General features: G+C 41.7%; 1 long non-coding RNA gene across 1 annotated transcript in view; it reads right to left on the bottom strand.

Annotated features, from left to right (window-relative positions):
• LOC134479728 (uncharacterized) overlaps positions 1-19815 on the bottom strand; it is a 122442-nt gene that overhangs the window by 66533 nt on the left and 36094 nt on the right. The window contains exon 2 of the long non-coding RNA XR_010053395.1: positions 19069-19116. This is a non-coding gene — a long non-coding RNA (uncharacterized LOC134479728). The remainder of the gene's footprint in view (positions 1-19068; positions 19117-19815) is intronic.

The following is a 19815-nucleotide window of genomic DNA, read 5'->3' on the forward strand; positions in this document are numbered from 1 at the left end:
CTTGAATCACACAAGCTTATAAATACTCTAGGATATATATATATATATATATATATATATATATATATATATATATATTATATCATTGATTATATATATAATCAATGGTGAAGCTGGGATTTGAACCCAGGAGATCTGGCTCCAATCCTTGTGTTTACCTGCTACCCGAGCATTTCGAGGTCTTCACACTACTGACATTATGAGCCTGACTAGTCTTTGCTGTGGTGATACCCAGGACATAGAGCTGAATCCGTGCCCTGTGCTCACTATGTATCAGTCATACCTCCTCCTCAATGGGCCCATCAAAACTATCTCATTCTCGGGGCTAGACGGATGGGTTCAGTGGTTAAGAGCACTGACTGTTCTTCCAGAGGTTCTGAGTTCAACTCCCAGCAACCACATGGTGGCTCACAAATATCTGTAATGGGACCTGATGCCCTCTTCTGGAGTGTCTGAAGACAGCTATAGTATACTCATATATAAAAAAAAATTGTAAAAAAATCACAAAACTATTATTTAAGAGATGCTAGATGGCCATGAAAATGAATGAAAATCTGCAACTGATGAGGAAGAAGAGGTGGAGGCATCTCCAGGAGAAGACAGAGACCTGGGACAAGGGAGATGCCCCAGAATCAATGGGGGTATCTGTGACTCACAATGTTGGGCATATGGAACCTGAAGAGGCCACCTCCGGTAGCCAGGCAGGAAACCCAGTGGATTGATAGAGACACTGACCCACCCACAAAACTTTCAAACCAAAATGTATCCTGTCCACAAGAAATGCAGGCATGGGTGAGAGAACAAAGACTGAGGGAATGGCCAACCAATAACCAACCCAATTTGAGACCCATCCCATGGAGAAGTACCAATCTTTGACACCATTAATAATACTCTGTTATGGGGTTGGGGATTTAGCTCAGTGGTAGAGCGCTTGCCTAGGAAGCGCAAGGCCCTGGGTTCGGTCCCCAGCTCCGAAAAAAAAAAAAAAGAACCAAATAATACTCTGTTATGCTTGCAGACAGGAGCATGTTGTCCTCTGAGAGGTTCGACAGAGTGACTGACTTGGACAGATACAGACACCCACAACCAAACAGTGGATGGAGATTGGGTACTCTTTTGGAATAAGAGGATGAAGGATTTTGGGTCCTGAAGGGGATAGGAACCCCACAGGAAGACCAAAAAAAATCAACTAACATGAACCCTTGGGTGTCTCAGAGTCAGAACCACCAACCAAAACACATACATAGACTGGACCTAGGCCTCTCTGCACATATGTAGCAGATACGCAGCTTGTTCCCAGACAACTGGAACAGGGTCTATCCCAAAAGCTGTTGCCTGTATCTGTGTTATGTTCTTCTAGCTGGGCTACATTGCCTGGCCTCAGTGGAAGAGGAAGTTCCTGGTCATGCAGAGACTTGACATGCCAGGGTAGGGATATCCAGGGAATCCCCCCATCCGCTGGGAGGATAAGGATTGAGTGGGGGAAGGATCGTGCAAAGGGGTGTCTTGGAGGGTGCAGTGAGTACGATGTAAAGTGAAAAAATAAAAAACATTAAATTAAATTTGAAAAAAGATAAAAGATTAGAAAGTTAAAAAAAGACCCAAATCCCGTGGGAGGGAGAGCTAAACCTTCAGAGAGGCAGACAAGCCTGGGAAACCAGAAGAGACTGCTCCCTGCACACACATCTCGGACGCCAGAGGAAAAAGCCAAAGACCATCTGGAACCCTGGTGCACTGAAGCTCCCGGAAGGGGCGGCACAGGTCTCCCTGGTTGCTGCCGCTGCAGAGAGCCCCTGGGCAGCACCCCACGAGCGAACCTGAGCCTCCGAACCTGAGCCTCGGGACCACAGGTAAGACCAAACTTTCTGCTGCAAGAAAGCTGCCTGGTGAGCTTGGGACACGGAAGCAGAATTTCTCTAGGAGGCACAGTCTGTGTTTACCGGAAGTCCCACACCCGCGGATCCCGGCCCGCAGCAGCTCTCTGCTCCCAGACCCGGTGAGAGAGAGACCCAACTGCCTGGTCAGGTGGGCACTCCTGAGGCTGCAGAGCGGAAGAGACCACCAACACTGCTCACCCCTGCCCACATCCCTGGCCCAAGAGGAAACTGTATAAGGCCTCTGGGCTCCCGTGGGGGAGGGCCCAGGAGCGGCAGGACTTCTGCGCCTGAGACACCACCGGAACCTGAAAGAAACAGACCGGATAAACAGTTCTCTGCACCCAAATCCCGTGGGAGGGAGAGCTAAACCTTCAGAGAGGCAGACAAGCCTGGGAAACCAGAAGAGACTGCTCCCTGCACACACATCTCGGACGCCAGAGGAAAAAGCCAAAGACCATCTGGAACCCTGGTGCACTGAAGCTCCCGGAAGGGGCGGCACAGGTCTTCCTGGTTGCTGCCGCTGCAGAGAGCCCCTGGGCAGCACCCCACGAGCGAACCTGAGCCTCGGGACCACAGGTAAGACCAAATTTTCTGCTGCAAGAAAGCTGCCTGGTGAACTCAAGACACAGGCCCACAAGAACAGCTGAAGACCTGTAGAGAGGAAAAACTACACGCCGGAAAGCAGAACACACTGTCCCCATAACTGACTGAAAGAGAGGAAAACAGGTCTACAGCACTCCTGACACACAGGCTTATAGGTCAGTCTAGCCACTGTCAGAAATAGCAGAACAAAGTAACACTAGAGATAATCTGATGGCGAGAGGCAAGCGCAGGAACCCAAGCAACAGAAACCAAGACTGCATGCCATCATCGGAGCCCAATTCTCCCGCCAAAACAAACATGGAATATCCAAACACACCAGAAAAGCAAGATCTAGTTTCAAAATCATATTTGATCATGATGCTGGAGGACTTCAAGAAAGACATGAACACACTTAGGGAAACACAGGAAATCATTAATAAACAAGTAGAGGCCTACAGAGAGGAATGGCAAAAATCCCTGAAAGAATTCCAGGAAAACACAATCAAACAGATGAAGGAATTAAAAATGGAAATAGAAGCAATCAAGAAAGAACACATGGAAACAACCCTGGATATAGAAAACCAAAAGAAGAGACAAGGAGCTGTAGATACAAGCTTCACCAACAGAATACAAGAGATGGAAGAGAGAATCTCAGGAGCGGAAGATTCCATAGAAATCATTGACTCAACTGTCAAAGATAATGTAAAGCGGAAAAAGCTACTGGTCCAAAACATACAGGAAATCCAGGACTCAATGAGAAGATCAAACCTAAGGATAATAGGTATAGAAGAGAGTGAAGACTCCCAGCTCAAAGGACCAGTAAATATCTTCAACAAAATCATAGAAGAAAACTTCCCTAACCTAAAAAAAGAGATACCCATAGGCATACAAGAAGCCTACAGAACTCCAAATAGATTGGACCAGAAAAGAAACACCTCCCGTCACATAATTGTCAAAACACCAAACGCACAAAATAAAGAAAGAATATTAAAAGCAGTAAGGGAAAAAGGTCAAGTAACATATAAAGGGAGACCTATCAGAATCACACCAGACTTCTCGCCAGAAACTATGAAGGCCAGAAGATCCTGGACTGATGTCATACAGACCCTAAGAGAACACAAATGCCAGCCCAGGTTACTGTATCCAGCAAAACTCTCAATTAACATTGATGGAGAAACCAAGATATTCCATGACAAAACCAAATTTACACAATATCTTTCTACAAATCCAGCACTACAAAGGATAATAAATGGTAAAGCCCAACATAAGGAGGCAAGCTATACCCTAGAAGAAGCAAGAAACTAATCGTCTTGGCAACAAAACAAAGAGAATGAAAGCACACAAACATAACCTCACATCCAAATATGAATATAAAGGGAAACAATAATCACTATTCCTTAATATCTCTCAATATCAATGGCCTCAACTCCCCAATAAAAAGACATAGATTAACAAACTGGATACGCAACGAGGACCCTACATTCTGCTGCCTACAGGAAACACACCTCAGAGACAAAGACAGACACTACCTCAGAGTGAAAGGCTGGAAAACAACTTTCCAAGCAAATGGTCAGAAGAAGCAAGCTGGAGTAGCCATTCTAATATCAAATAAAATCAATTTCCAACTAAAAGTCATCAAAAAAGATAAGGAAGGACACTTCATATTCATCAAAGGAAAAATCCACCAAGATGAACTCTCAATCCTAAATATCTATGCCCCAAATACAAGGGCACCTACATACGTAAAAGAAACCTTACTAAAGCTCAAAACACACATTGCACCTCACACAATAATAGTGGGAGATTTCAACACCCCACTCTCATCAATGGACAGATCATGGAAACAGAAATTAAACAGTGATGTCGACAGACTAAGAGAAGTCATGAGCCAAATGGACTTAACGGATATTTATAGAACATTCTATCCTAAAGCAAAAGGATATACCTTCTTCTCAGCTCCTCATGGTACTTTCTCCAAAATTGACCATATAATTGGTCAAAAAACGGGCCTCAACAGGTACAGAAAGATAGAAATAATCCCATGCGTGCTATCGGACCACCACGGCCTAAAACTGGTCTTCAATAACAATAAGGGAAGAATGCCCACATATACGTGGAAATTGAACAATGCTCTACTCAATGATAACCTGGTCAAGGAAGAAATAAAGAAAGAAATTCAAGACTTTTTACAATTTAATGAAAATGAAGATACAACATACCCAAACTTATGGGACACAATGAAAGCTGTGCTAAGAGGAAAACTCATAGCGCTGAGTGCCTGCAGAAAGAAACAGGAAAGAGCACATGTCACCTGCTTGACAACACACCTAAAAGCTCTAGAACAAAAAGAAGCAAATACACCCAGGAGGAGTAGAAGGCAGGAAATAATCAAACTCAGAACTGAAATCAACCAAGTAGAAACAAAAAGGACCATAGAAAGAATCAACAGAACCAAAAGTTGGTTCTTTGAGAAAATCAACAAGATAGATAAACCCTTAGCCAGACTAACGAGAGGACACAGAGAGTGTGTCCAAATTAACAAAATCAGAAATGAAAAGGGAGACATAACTACAGATTCAGAGGAAATTCAAAAAATCATCAGATCTTACCATAAAAGCCTATATTCAACAAAACTTGAAAATCTTCAGGAAATGGACAATTTCCTAGACAGATACCAGGTACCAAAGTTAAATCAGGAACAGATAAACCAGTTAAACAACCCCATAACTCCTAAGGAAATAGAAGCAGTCATTAAAGGTCTCCCAACCAAAAAGAGCCCAGGTCCAGACAGGTTTAGTGCAGAATTCTATCAGACCTTCATAGAAGACCTCATACCAATATTATCCAAACTATTCCACAAAATTGAAACAGATGGAGCACTACCGAATTCCTTCTATGAAGCCACAATTACTCTTATACCTAAACCACACAAAGACACAACAAAGAAAGAGAACTTCAGACCAATTTCCCTTATGAATATCGACGCAAAAATACTCAATAAAATTCTGGCAAACCGAATTCAAGAGCACATCAAAACAATCATCCACCATGATCAAGTAGGCTTCATCCCAGGCATGCAGGGATGGTTTAATATACGGAAAACCATCAACGTGATCCATTATATAAACAAACTGAAAGAACAGAACCACATGATCATTTCATTAGATGCTGAGAAAGCATTTGACAAAATTCAACACCCCTTCATGATAAAAGTCCTGGAAAGAATAGGAATTCAAGGCCCATACCTAAACATAGTAAAAGCCATATACAGCAAACCAGTTGCTAACATTAAACTAAATGGAGAGAAACTTGAAGCAATCCCACTAAAATCAGGGACTAGACAAGGCTGCCCACTCTCTCCCTACTTATTCAATATAGTTCTTGAAGTTCTAGCCAGAGCAATCAGACAACAAAAGGAGATCAAAGGGATACAGATCGGAAAAGAAGAGGTCAAAATATCACTATTTGCAGATGATATGATAGTATATTTAAGTGATCCCAAAAGTTCCACCAGAGAACTACTAAAGCTGATAAACAACTTCAGCAAAGTGGCTGGGTATAAAATTAACTCAAATAAATCAGTTGCCTTCCTCTATACAAAAGAGAAACAAGCCGAGAAAGAAATTAGGGAAACGACACCCTTCATAATAGACCCAAATAATATAAAGTACCTCGGTGTGACTTTAACCAAGCAAGTAAAAGATCTGTACAATAAGAACTTCAAGTCACTGAAGAAAGAAATTGAAGAAGACCTCAGAAGATGGAAAGATCTCCCATGCTCATGGATTGGCAGGATTAATATAGTAAAAATGGCCATTTTACCAAAAGCAATCTACAGATTCAATGCAATCCCCATCAAAATACCAATCCAATTCTTCAAAGAGTTAGACAGAACAATTTGCAAATTCATCTGGAATAACAAAAAACCCAGGATAGCTAAAGCTATCCTCAACAATAAAAGGACTTCAGGGGGAATCACTATCCCTGAACTCAAGCAGTATTACAGAGCAATAGTGATAAAAACTGCATGGTATTGGTACAGAGACAGACAGATAGACCAATGGAATAGAATTGAAGACCCAGAAATGAACCCACACACCTATGGTCACTTGATTTTTGACAAAGGAGCCAAAACCATCCAATGGAAAAAAGATAGCATTTTCAGCAAATGGTGCTGGTTCAACTGGAGGGCAACATGTAGAAGAATGCAGATCGATCCATGCTTATCACCCTGTACAAAGCTTAAGTCCAAGTGGATCAAGGACCTCCACATCAAACCAGACACACTCAAACTAATAGAAGAAAAACTAGGGAAGCATCTGGAACACATGGGCACTGGAAAAAATTTCCTGAACAAAACACCAATGGCTTATGCTCTAAGATCAAGAATTGACAAATGGGATCTCATAAAACTGCAAAGCTTCTGTAAGGCAAAGAACACTGTGGTTAGGACAAAACGGCAACCAACAGATTGGGAAAAGATCTTTACCAACCCTACAACAGATAGAGGCCTTATATCCAAAATATACAAAGAACTCAAGAAGTTAGACCGCAGGGAAACAAATAACCCTATTAAAAAATGGGGTTCAGAGCTAAACAAAGAATTCACAGCTGAGGAATGCCGAATGGCTGAGAAACACCTAAAGAAATGTTCAACATCTTTAGTCATAAGGGAAATGCAAATCAAAACAACCCTGAGATTTCACCTCACACCAGTGCGATTGGCTAAGATCAAAAACTCAGGTGACAGCAGATGCTGGCGAGGTTGTGGAGAAAGAGGAACACTCCTCCATTGTTGGTGGGATTGCAGACTGGTAAAACCATTCTGGAAATCAGTCTGGAGGTTCCTCAGAAAATTGGACATTGAACTGCCTGAGGATCCAGCTATACCTCTCTTGGGCATATACCCAAAAGATGCCTCAACATATAAAAGAGACACGTGCTCCACTATGTTCATCGCAGCCTTATTTATAATAGCCAGAAAATGGAAAGAACCCAGATGCCCTTCAACAGAGGAATGGATACAGAAAATGTGGTACATCTACAGAATGGAATACTACTCAGCTATCAAAAACAACGAGTTTATGAAATTCGTAGGCAAATGGTTGGAGCTGGAAAATATCATCCTGAGTGAACTAACCCAATCACAGAAAGACATACATGGTATGCACTCATTGATAAGTGGCTATTAGCCCAAATGCTTGAATTACCCAAGATCCCTAGAACAAACGAAACTCAAGACGGATGATCAAAATGTGAATGCTTCACTCCTTCTTTAAATGAGGAAAAAGAATACCCTTGGCAGGGAAGGGAGAGGCAAAGATTAAAACAGAGACTGAAGGAACACCCATTCAGAGCCTGTCCCACATTTGGCCCATACATATACAGCCACCCAATTGGACTAGATGGATGAAGCAAAGAAGTGCAGACCGACAGGAGCCGGATGTAGATCGCTCCTGAGAGACACAGCCAGAATACAGCAAATACAGAGGCGAATGCCAGCAGCAAACCACTGAACTGAGAATAGGTCCCCTATTGAAGGAATCAGAGAAAGAACTGGAAGAGCTTGAAGGGGCTCGAGACCCCAAAAGTACAACAATGCCAAGCAACCAGAGCTTCCAGGGACTAAGCCACTACCTAAAGACTATACATGGACTGACCCTGGACTCTGACCCCATAGGTAGCAATGAATATCCTAGTAAGAGCACCAGTGGAAGGGGAAGCCCTGGGTCCTGCTAAGACTGAACCCCCAGTGAACTAGTCTATGGGGGGAGGGCGGCAATGGTGGGAGGGTTGGGAGGGGAACACCCATAAGGAAGGGGAGGGGGAGGGGGATGTTTGCCCGGAAACCGGGAAAGGGAATAACACTCGAAATGTATATAAGAAATACTCAAGTTAATAAAAAAAAAAAAAAAAAAAAAAAAAAAAAAAAAAAAGAAAGTTAAAAAAATTAAATTAAAAAATATCTCCGTACTCTGTCAAATATTCCCTAGGAGCAAAGTCACCTGTACTTGAGAACTACAGCTGAACATCAACCTTTATTATTTTATTATTTTAAATCTTGATTTAATTGATGTCATTTTTCTCATTTTATGTATGACAAAACTAAGGCTCACAGTTAAATCTTACTCATAACCATAGCTTTAATGTTAAAGGTTTTTTAAAACCCTATGACCAGACTCTACCCAGGTCACATGGATGAAGATCTTTGAACCAAATGGAGGATGGACAGGCCTTTTGGAAGTTCCCCAGGAAATACCTGGACATGGCCAATGGTAAGAACCAGCACTCCAATTTTTCCTTTGGGAGACGAATTGTAGATCCATTCACTCACTGTAAAAAAAATTAGTCTAATCCCCTAATTATAGCACAGCATTTACTGTTCCCGCTGTGTCCCCTTTATTTGAATCTCCACCTCCATGAGTTCCCATTCATACCCCCTCTTCTGTCATATGCCTTAAACCTTTCCTTTCTCCCATGCCCTCCTGAGTATGTGCTTCTTCGTCTTCTTGGTTACATCCTTCTGAAATGTTCTTTCCTAGTTTTCCTGCTCATACAACCATTATTACTTTTCATTTGTCACTGGGTAAAGCCAGCTGACCTATCAACCTTCATAAAAAGCAGCCTCGATTCACGTCTCATCTTCTATACCACCCAGAAGAGTGCTGGCATCCTCCCTGTCCATTGTTATCTTTGATGGCCACAGTGTATTGCCATCTCTGACACCGTCTCGGTCGTCCTCATTTCTACCACTAACAGTAACAGGTGAATCTCCCACAAGACTCTGTTTGTGAACCTTACCTCCGAAGTCCCAGCATTTGCCTGAGCCTGCTACCTCAGGAAGACTGTAATGGATGCTTACAGCATGACTGCATGGACAACTTGTTCCCTTTCCTTATCTTTTCCCACCCTCCCATTGGTCTTTGTGGTGATCCTCTTGCTTCATCGCCTCTCCTTGCACATTTCGTCAGTGCCAGGCCTCCTTCCTCACCCTGAGCCATCTGCCCACTGGACTGAGCAGTAGCTGAACTGTTTCCATCCCCAGGAACTCAGGAACAAAGCCAGACAGCTGTGGCTAACTTTGAATTCTCAATGGAGCTATCATCAGCAAGCTTCAAGTAGTGGTGAGCTGCTTCAGGCTCAGATCCCCTTCTGTCTACACAGCTTGGACATTATAACCTCATAGTCACATTGGAATGACCAAGTTCTCTGTGGGTGATATAATGGAAGGCAAGCTGAGTTGTTTGCCATAATGAAGCTGCACCATTCTCTATTGGACACCATTATCCAAAACGCATCAAAGAGAAGAAGTGATTGCTTGGTGGGTAAAGTACTTGCTCTGGAAATGCAAAGAGCTGAATTCAAATCCCTGAAACCCTGATAAAAGATGAGGTATGTGCCTGCATACCAGGGATGGCTGGGTGGAGACAAGTAGATCCTATCTAGCTAAAACCCAAGCTCCAAGTTCACTGAGAGACACTGCTTCAGAAAATGGAGGTGTAGACTTTTATAAAGAAAGACTCTGAACATCAACCACTGGTCTCCACATGCACATCTGGTTCTACACACACACACACACACACACACACACACACACACACGGGGACAATTTGTCACAAGCTTGAAAATTTGGAGAATACTCAACCTGATCTTTTTCTCTCATCATTTTCTGAAGAAAAAAATGTAGTGTGCAGAGTATCTAGACAAGGAAAACTCACCCATGTGTAAAGTAACAGTTCCTCACAAACTCAGACAGCAGCACCGAGGCTGGATGCAGGGGAACAATAACTTCACAGTGATGGATAGGCCATTGTCCGGTTCCTTCTCCTGCTGGTCTAGTCATATCACTGCACAAGTCACTGTAAGTCTTGGAAATGACTGGCTGACACTGAAGTTACTCTGGAACTTTCCAACCCTTCATTCTGTCTGTAAGCGCCCACATCTAGAATAGTCCCCCTTCATATCAACCTTTCACAAACCTATATGTATATATGTTAATATACATAAATGCATACCTTTTAATCCTTAAAAACAGTGGAAAAATAACTTCCTTCAGAGTTACTGAAGCAGTGTACCATTTGCAACTTGTATTACTTAAGAGCTGTGTTATAAAGACGTCAAAACAAAACCACCACTTATCACCAAAAGTGGAGTCACACTAGTTAAGGTTTTGGCATGGCAGACAATTCCTGTCATGCTTGTTTTATTAAGATCCCCTGGAATACAGAAAGGGTTTTTGTCAGAACTGCTGAAGGTGACTCATGGTGAGTTTTAAATAGGGAAGCACTCACAAGAAAGGAAGAGAGAGAAAGATTAAACGAAGAGCAAAATCCTCCAAGATTATTTTTCCTGTTCAAATGGAAACCATTCTATGGAGATCAGGTAAATAGACGCTTCAGTAAAATCAACAAAGAAATGAGCACTAGAGCAAATGGAAGCTTCTCCACTTTGTAGAGAAGTCACAAGCGATGCTCCATCAGATAACGTCAACCTCCTCCACAACTTTGTGGATGTTAATAAACCAAAGCCTGCTGGGCATTCCCAACTGTAAACAATGGAAGTCAGGCCACCATTTCCATCACCACTACATTTATTCTTAGGGCTCTTTTCTATCTGAGCCACGATTGCATTGGCCATCCTGTGCACACCCAGTGTCTTGTAACCTCTCAACTTGCACCTTTTGTACAGATTTGTTCAAGAATAAACACTAGCTGGCACAGAAACTCTGCTCTCGTAGTATATTAAGCATGCTACCACTTGCCAGGATGAAGTTCGGTTGTTACACGTACATTTATAGATACATATGTGTCTCTATATTCAGACGAATAGACTTCTACACAGAGAGACTCTGCATATGAAAATGAGACCTTTATTTGCTTGTGTAATGTGTCAAAATATTAAAATTAGAAAATTCAGCCAAGCACTTCAGAGTTTGCCAGAAAAATATCTTTTAAACTCCATGCAAAGTTGATTCACTTTCTTAAGAATGTCAAAAGTACCATGAGCCAAAGTCAGCTTACAAACAATCTATTTAGTGCTTAGGACTGAGCATAAAATATAAGAAAACGTACCCGCAGGAGAAGAAAAAGCAGAAGTTAATCAGTCTAACTTGAAAGGAAAACATGGCATAGCAAGCTCTGCTCAAAGACTCAGTCAGTAAAGAGCCAGATATTATACATGTGTTCCCAGGACCTGGGAGGGAGAGGCAGGAGGATTGTGAGTTCGAGGTCATCCTGGGCTACATAGCAAGACTTTATAAAAACTATATAAATACATATAACACTGAGCTAGATTTTCCTCAGTTTTCTAAAATTGGCTCGCCATCTTCATAACATAACCTTAATTGAAGGAACTAATGTCAAGCCATTACCCTGACACAAGACAATAGGAACAGCTGTCTAAGTCCCAGCACACTAATACATCTTCCATATCACCCCCATATTCTCCGTGAAAACCTCGCTTGTCCCAGCTGTCCACCTTTACTCCCAGCTGTCATCGCACACCTTCCCCTGGCCTCTGTTATTTTCCCCTCAAAGCAAGAATGAGCTGCTCATGGGTGTGTCACCCTAACAAGACTATAAATCTTAGGAGATAAAATCTGAATCATCAGTTTTATTAAAAAAAAAAATCCTACCAGTCTCACTGTGCGAGCTAAATAAACAGCTAGTGCGTTAAACTAACAATGCAAAGGAGTGTACGAGTATTGACGCATTTACATTTTCAGACAGTGTGACACATGGCTGTCACTGCAGCTAGTAGCTGCAGTACTGTGTGACTCTGAAAGGTGAGCTGAGAATTTGGACAGCATTTAAGTTCTTAATGTAGTAGTGGAGGGAGCTGGAGAGGTGACTCAGTGGTTAAGAGAATGCACTGTTCTTGCAGAGAAGCAGAATTTGGTCTAGCACCACTTTGGCCATCTTCCTGTAACTCCCAGTCCAGGGTATCCAATAACCTCTTCTGGTATCTTCCAATACCACCTTAGGCACTGCACTCACATCTACAGACAGATAGACACACATACATGCACATGCACAGGCACACGCGCACGCACACACACACACACACACACATACACACAGGCACATACACACACGCGCGCACACACACCAATACATAATTAAAGATAGAGTAATTGAAACTGCCCTGCTAGTTAATGGAAATTCCTCCGATATTGCCATAAGTTATATCCCTATCCCTCTAAATGAATGATACATATCAAAGACTCTGGTTTTAGATCCTTCTCTACCATAAAAACCTTTTGTGGCTTTGTGAGGATGAGCGTGTATGTGATTCCTGGTTTTTTGTTTCTTTGTTTGTTTCTCTGTTTGGTTTGGGTTTGGGTTCTTTTTAAAGAAATAGAAAAAAACCATAAAGTTAGGTGGATAGGGAAATGCAGAGGATCTGAGATGAATTGGAGGAAGAGAAAAACATGATCAAAATACATTGTATAAAAAGAATTATTTTCAATATAGAAAAAAAAATCTATGGGCTCAAAGAGACATCCCTACCTGCATTCATCAATTCATCTACAAAGCTATTCATTCCATAGGTTAATCTTGAGTCTCTTTTTTGTTTGTTTTTTCATTTACATACAGGATTAGGTTGGTACTAATCTTCAGTTAATCACCTCTTGTCTTTGATTCCTGTGTGGCTCCATTGTACCCTAGTCCATTTTAGTTTATCAGTGGCTTGTTCTAATACGGTAGTGAAACACGTTTATCTCACTAACCAGCTTGCTGTGGATCAGATATCTGGCAATGGTGTATCTGTATTTTCCTTTCCCTTCCTCTCTCCTGTGTGAGGAAAATATGATCTAAAATGAGCCGTCCTCCCACCTTTGCTTCAGTTTTGCCCTGTATGTATGTAGATCTAAGCAGCACCCTTGTTCATAAGCTCTTCAAAACGCAGTTATTTTCATGTCTTACTGTCAGGAAACAGGCACCAGGCATATATTTTGTCTTAAAATGTGCCGTCAAATTTGATCGAAGTACATATGGCCCTGGTAAAAGTGGCAAGCCTAAAGAAAAGAGAAGAGAAAGTGGGGAAGAACCTTGAACACACAGGCACAGGGGAAATTTTCCACAATAGACCACCAATGGTTTATGCTCTAAGATCAAGAATCAATAAATGGGACTTCGTAAAATTGCAAAGCTTCTGAAAGGTAAAGGACGTTGTCACTGGGACAAACAGCAACCAGACCCGCGGATCCCAGTCCGCAGCAGCTCTCTGCTCCCAGACCCCGTGGGAGAGAGACCTCACCGCCTGGTCAGGTGGGCACTCCTGAGGCTGCAGAGCGGAAGAGACCACCAACACTGCCCACCCCTGCCCACATCCCTGGCCCAAGAGGAAACTGTGTAAGGCCTCTGGGTTCCTGTGGGGGAGGGCCCCGGAGAGGCAGGACCCCCGCGCCTGAGACACCGCCGGAACCTGAAGGAACAGACCGGATAAGCAGTTCTCTGCACCCAAATCCCGTGGGAGGGAGAGCTAAACCTTCAGAGAGGCAGACACGCCTGGGAAACCAGAAAAGACTGCACTCTGCACACATCTCCGACGCCAGAGGAAAACACCAAACACCATCGGGAACCCTGGTGCACTGAAGCTCCTGGAAACGGCAGCGCAGATCTTCCTGGTTGCTTCCGCCACAGAGAGCTCGTGGGCAGCACCCCGCGAGCGAACTTGAGCCTTGGGACCACAGGTAAGACCAACTTTTCTGCCGCAAGTGACCTGCCTGGTGAACTCAAGACACAGGCCCACAGGAACAGCTGAAGACCTGTAGAGAGGAAAAACTACACGCCCGAAAGCAGAACACTCTGTCCCCATAACTGGCTGAAAGAAAACAGGAAAACAGGTCTATAGCACTCCTGACACACAAGCTTATAGGACAGTCTAGCCAATGTCAGAAATAGCAGAACAAAGTAACACTAGAGATAATCTGATGGCGAGAGGCAAGCGCAGGAACCCAAGCAACAGAAACCAAGACTACATGGCACCATTGGAGCCCAATTCTCCCATCAAAACAAACATGGAATATCCAAACACACCAGAAAAGCAAGATCTAGTTTCAAAATCATATGTGATCATGATGCTGGAGGACTTCAAGAAAGACCTAAAGAACTCCCTTAGAGAACAGGTAGAAGCCTACAGAGAGGAATCACAAAAATGCCTGAAAGAATTCCAGGAAAACATAAATAAACAAGTAGAAGCCCATAGAGAGGAGTCACAAAAATCCCTGAAAGAATTCCAGGAAAACACAATCAAACAGTTGAAGGAATTATAAATGGAAATAGAAGAAATCAAGAAAGAACACATGGAAACAACCCTGGATATAGAAAACCAAAAGAAGAGACAAGGAGCTGTAGATACAAGCTTCACCAACAGAATACAAGAGATGGAAGAGAGAATCTCAGGATCAGAAGACTCCATAGAAATCATTGACTCAACTGTCAAAGATAATGTAAAGCGGAAAAAGCTACTAGTCCAAAACATACAGGAAATCCAGGACTCAATGAGAAGATCAAACCTAAGGATAATAGGTATAGAAGAGAATGAAGACTCCCAGCTCAAAGGAACAGTAAATATCTTCAACAAAATCATAGAAGAAAACTTCCCTAACCTAAAAAAAGAGATACCCATAGGCATACAAGAAGCCTACAGAACTCCAAATAGATTGGACCAGAAAAGAAACACCTCCCATCCATAATAGTCAAAACACCAAACGCACAAAATAAAGACAGAATATTAAAAGCAGTAAGGGAAAAAGGTCAAGTAACATATAAAGGCAGACCTATCAGAATCACACCAGACTTCTCGCCAGAAACTATGAAGGCCAGAAGATCCTGGACTGATGTCATACAGACCCTAAGAGAACACAAATGCCAGCCCAGGTTACTGTATCCAGCAAAACTCTCAATTAACATAGATGGAGAAACCAAGATATTCCATGACAAAAAGAAATTTACACAATATCTTTCTACAAATCCAGCACTACAAAGGATAATAAATGGTAAAGCCCAACATAAGGAGGCAAGCTATACCCTAGAAGAAGCAAGAAACTAATCGTCTTGGCAACAAAACAAAGAGAAGAAAAGCACACAAACATAACCTCACATCCAAATATGAATATAACAGGAAGCAATAATCACTATTCCTTAATATCTCTCAACATCAATGGCCTCAACTCCCCAATAAAAAGACATAGATTAACAAACTGGATACGCAACGAGGACCCTACATTCTGCTGCCTACAGGAAACACACCTCAGAGACAAAGACACTACCTCAGAGTGAAAGGCTGGAAAATAACTTTCCAAGCAAATGGTCGGAAGAAGCAAGCTGGAGTAGCCATTCTAATATCAAATAAAATCAATTTTCAACTAAAAGTCATCAAAAAAGATAAGGAAGGACACTTCATATTCGTCAAAGGAAAAATCCACCAAGATGAACTCTCAATCCTAAATATCTATGCCTCAAATACAAGGGCACCTACATACGTAAAAGAAACCTTACTAAAGCTCAAAACACACACTGCACCTCACACAATAATAGTAGGAGATTTCAACACCCCACTCTCATCAATGGACAGATCATGGAAACAGAAATTAAACAGAGACGTAGACAGACTAAGAGAAGTCATGAGCCAAATGGACTTAGCAGATATTTATAGAACATTCTATCCTAAAACAAAAGGATATACCTTCTTCTCAGCTCCTCATGGTACTTTCTCCAAAATTGACCATATAATTGGTCAAAAAACGGGCCTCAACAGGTACAGAAAGATAGAAATAATCCCATGCGTGCTATCAGACCACCACGGCCTAAAACTGGTCTTCAATAACAGTAAGGGAAGAATGCCCACATATACGTGGAAATTGAACAATGCTCTACTCAATGATAACCTGGTCAAGGAAGAAATAAAGAAAGAAATTAAAAACTTTTTAGAATTTAATGAAAATGAAGGTACAACATACCCAAACTTATGGGACACAATGAAAGCTGTGCTAAGAGGAAAACTCATAGCGCTGTTTGCCTGCAGAAAGAAACAGGAAAGAGCATATGTCAGCAGCTTGACAGCACACCTAAAAGCTCTAGAACAAAAAGAAGCAAATACACCCAGGAGGAGTAGAAGGCAGGAAATAATCAAACTCAGAGCTGAAATCAACCAAGTAGAAACAAAAAGGACCATAGAAAGAATCAACAGAACCAAAAGTTGGTTCTTTGAGAAAATCAACAGGATAGATAAACCCTTAGCCAGACTAACGAGAGGACACAGAGAGTGTGTCCAAATTAACAAAATCAGAAATGAAAAGGGAGACATAACTACAGATTCAGAGGAAATTTAAAAAATCATCAGATCTTACTATAAAAGCCTATATTCAACAAAACTTGAAAATCTGCAGGAAATGGACAATTTCCTAGACAGATACCAGGTACCGAAGTTAAATCAGGAACAGATAAAGCAGTTAAACAACCCCATAACTCCTAAGGAAATAGAAGCAGTCATTAAAGGTCTCCCAACCAAAAAGAGCCCAGGTCCAGACAGGTTTAGTGCAGAATTCTATCAGACCTTCATAGAAGACCTCATACCAATATTATCCAAACTATTCCACAAAATTGAAACAGATGGAGCACTACCGAATTCCTTCTATGAAGCCACAATTACTCTTATACCTAAACCACACAAAGACCCAACAAAGAAAGAGAACTTCAGACCAATTTCCCTTATGAATATCGACGCAAAAATACTCAATAAAATTCTGGCAAACCGAATCCAAGAGCACATCAAAACAATCATCCACCATGATCAAGTAGGCTTCATCCCAGGCATGCAGGGATGGTTTAATATACAGAAAACCATCAACGTGATCCATTATATAAACAAACTGAAAGAACAGAACCACATGATCATTTCATTAGATGCTGAGAAAGCATTTGACAAAATTCAACACCCCTTCATGATAAAAGTCCTGGAAAGAATAGGAATTCAAGGCCCATACCTAAACATAGTAAAAGCCATATACAGCAAACCAGTGGCTAACATTAAACTAAATGGAGAGAAACTTGAAGCAATCCCACTAAAATCAGGGACTAGACAAGGCTGCCCACTCTCTCCCTACTTATTCAATATAGTTCTTGAAGTTCTAGCCAGAGCAATCAGACAACAAAAGGAGGTCAAAGGGATACAGATCGGAAAAGAAGAAGTCAAAATATCACTATTTGCAGATGATATGATAGTATATTTAAGTGATCCCAAAAGTTCCACCAGAGAACTACTAAAGCTGATAAACAACTTCAGCAAAGTGGCTGGGTATAAAATTAACTCAAATAAATCAGTAGCCTTCCTCTACACAAAACAGAAACAAGCCGAGAAAGAAATTAGGTAAATGACACCCTTCATAATAGACCCAAATAATATAAAGTACCTCGGTGTGACTTTAACCAAGCAAGTAAAAGATTTGTACAATAAGAACTTCAAGACACTGAAGAAAGAAATTGAAGAAGACCTCAGAAGATGGAAAGATCTCCCATGCTCATGGATTGGCAGGATTAATATAGTAAAAATGGCCATTTTACCAAAAGCGATCTACAGATTCAATGCAATCCCCATCAAAATACCAATCCAATTCTTCAAAGAGTTAGACAGAACAATTTGCAAATTCATCTGGAATAACAAAAAACCCAGGATAGCTAAAACTATCCTCAACAATAAAAGGACTTCAGGGGGAATCACTATCCCTGAACTCAAGCAGTATTACAGAGCAATAGTGATAAAAACTGCATGGTATTGGTACAGAGACAGACAGATAGACCAATGGAATAGAATTGAAGACCCAGAAATGAACCCACACACCTATGGTCACTTGATTTTTGACAAAGGAGCCAAAACCATCCACTGGAAAAAAGATAGCATTTTCAGCAAATGGTGCTGGTTCAACTGGAGGTCAACATGTAGAAGAATGCAGATCGATCCATGCTTATCACCCTGTACAAAGCTTAAGTCCAAGTGGATCAAGGACCTCCACATCAAACCAGACACACTCAAACTAATAGAAGAAAAACTAGGGAAGCATCTGGAACACATGGGCACTGGAAAATATTTCCTGAACAAAACACCAATGGCTTATGCTCTAAGATCAAGAATCGACAAATGGGATCTCATAAAACTGCAAAGCTTCTGTAAGGCAAAGGACACTGTTGTTAAGACAAAACGGCAACCAACAGATTGGGAAACGATCTTTACCAATCCTACAACAGATAGAGGCCTTATATCCAAAATATACAAAGAACTCAAGAAGTTAGACCACAGGGAGACAAATAACCCTATTAAAAAATGGGGTTCAGAGCTAAACAAAGAATTCACAGCTGAGGAATGCCAAATGGCTGAGAAACAGCTAAAGAAATGTTCAACATCTTTAGTCATGAGGGAAATGCAAATCAAAACAACCCTGAGATTTCACCTCACACCATTGAGGATGGCTAAGATCAAAAACTCAGGTGACAAAATTACCTGGGAAGAGAGTCTCCCCACACCTTCCTTACCCCCTCCCTGCCCCCAGTGTTCTGGAACTCACTCTATAGACCAGGCTGGCCTCCAATTCAAGAGATCTACTTACCACGGCCTCCCAAATGCTGGAAGTAAGGCACGTGCCACCATTACCTGGCTGGGAAAGAGAATTTTAATTAGAGTTGTCAAGATCAAGTTAACCTATGGACATGTCTGTCAGGAACTGTCTTGATTGTGTTTACTGATGTGGGAAGACTCAGCCTACTATAGACAGCACCATTCCCTTGCTTTCTGGTTTCTGGGTGCTGAAGTATATAAATGTAGAAAATTAGATAAGCACTAGAAGCATGAATGCATTTGTTTTTGTTTGTTCTTGACTGGATGTGATGTGACTCAAGTTTCTGCAGACATGAATTTTTGTAGTCATGATCTGTACTATGGAACTGTGAGCTAGAACAAACTCTTTCTCTATTGTCAGGACGTTTAATCACAGAGACAGAAATGACGCTAGGACAGTGTATACTTAAGTTGTTCAATCAGACTCAAGTTTAGGACTTTTGTTTGGTAATTAGGCAGAAGCCTTTCTCCTCTTATTGAATTTCAACCACAAAAAGTAAAAGAGTGCCAATGCAATGGAGAAATAAAGGAAATAGATGGATCACAAAAAAAAAAAAAAAAAACCTCAGGTGACAGCAAATGCTGGCAAGGATGCGGAGAAAGAGGAACACTCCTCCATTGTTGGTGGGGTTGCAGACTGGTACAACCATTCTGGAAATCAGACTGGAGGTTCCTCAGAAAATTGGACACTGAACTACCTGAGGATCCAGCTATACCTCTCTTGGGCATATACCCACAA

The sequence above is a fragment of the Rattus norvegicus genome, chromosome 7, assembly GCF_036323735.1.
Source record: "Rattus norvegicus strain BN/NHsdMcwi chromosome 7, GRCr8, whole genome shotgun sequence".
Lineage (NCBI taxonomy): Eukaryota > Metazoa > Chordata > Mammalia > Rodentia > Muridae > Rattus > Rattus norvegicus.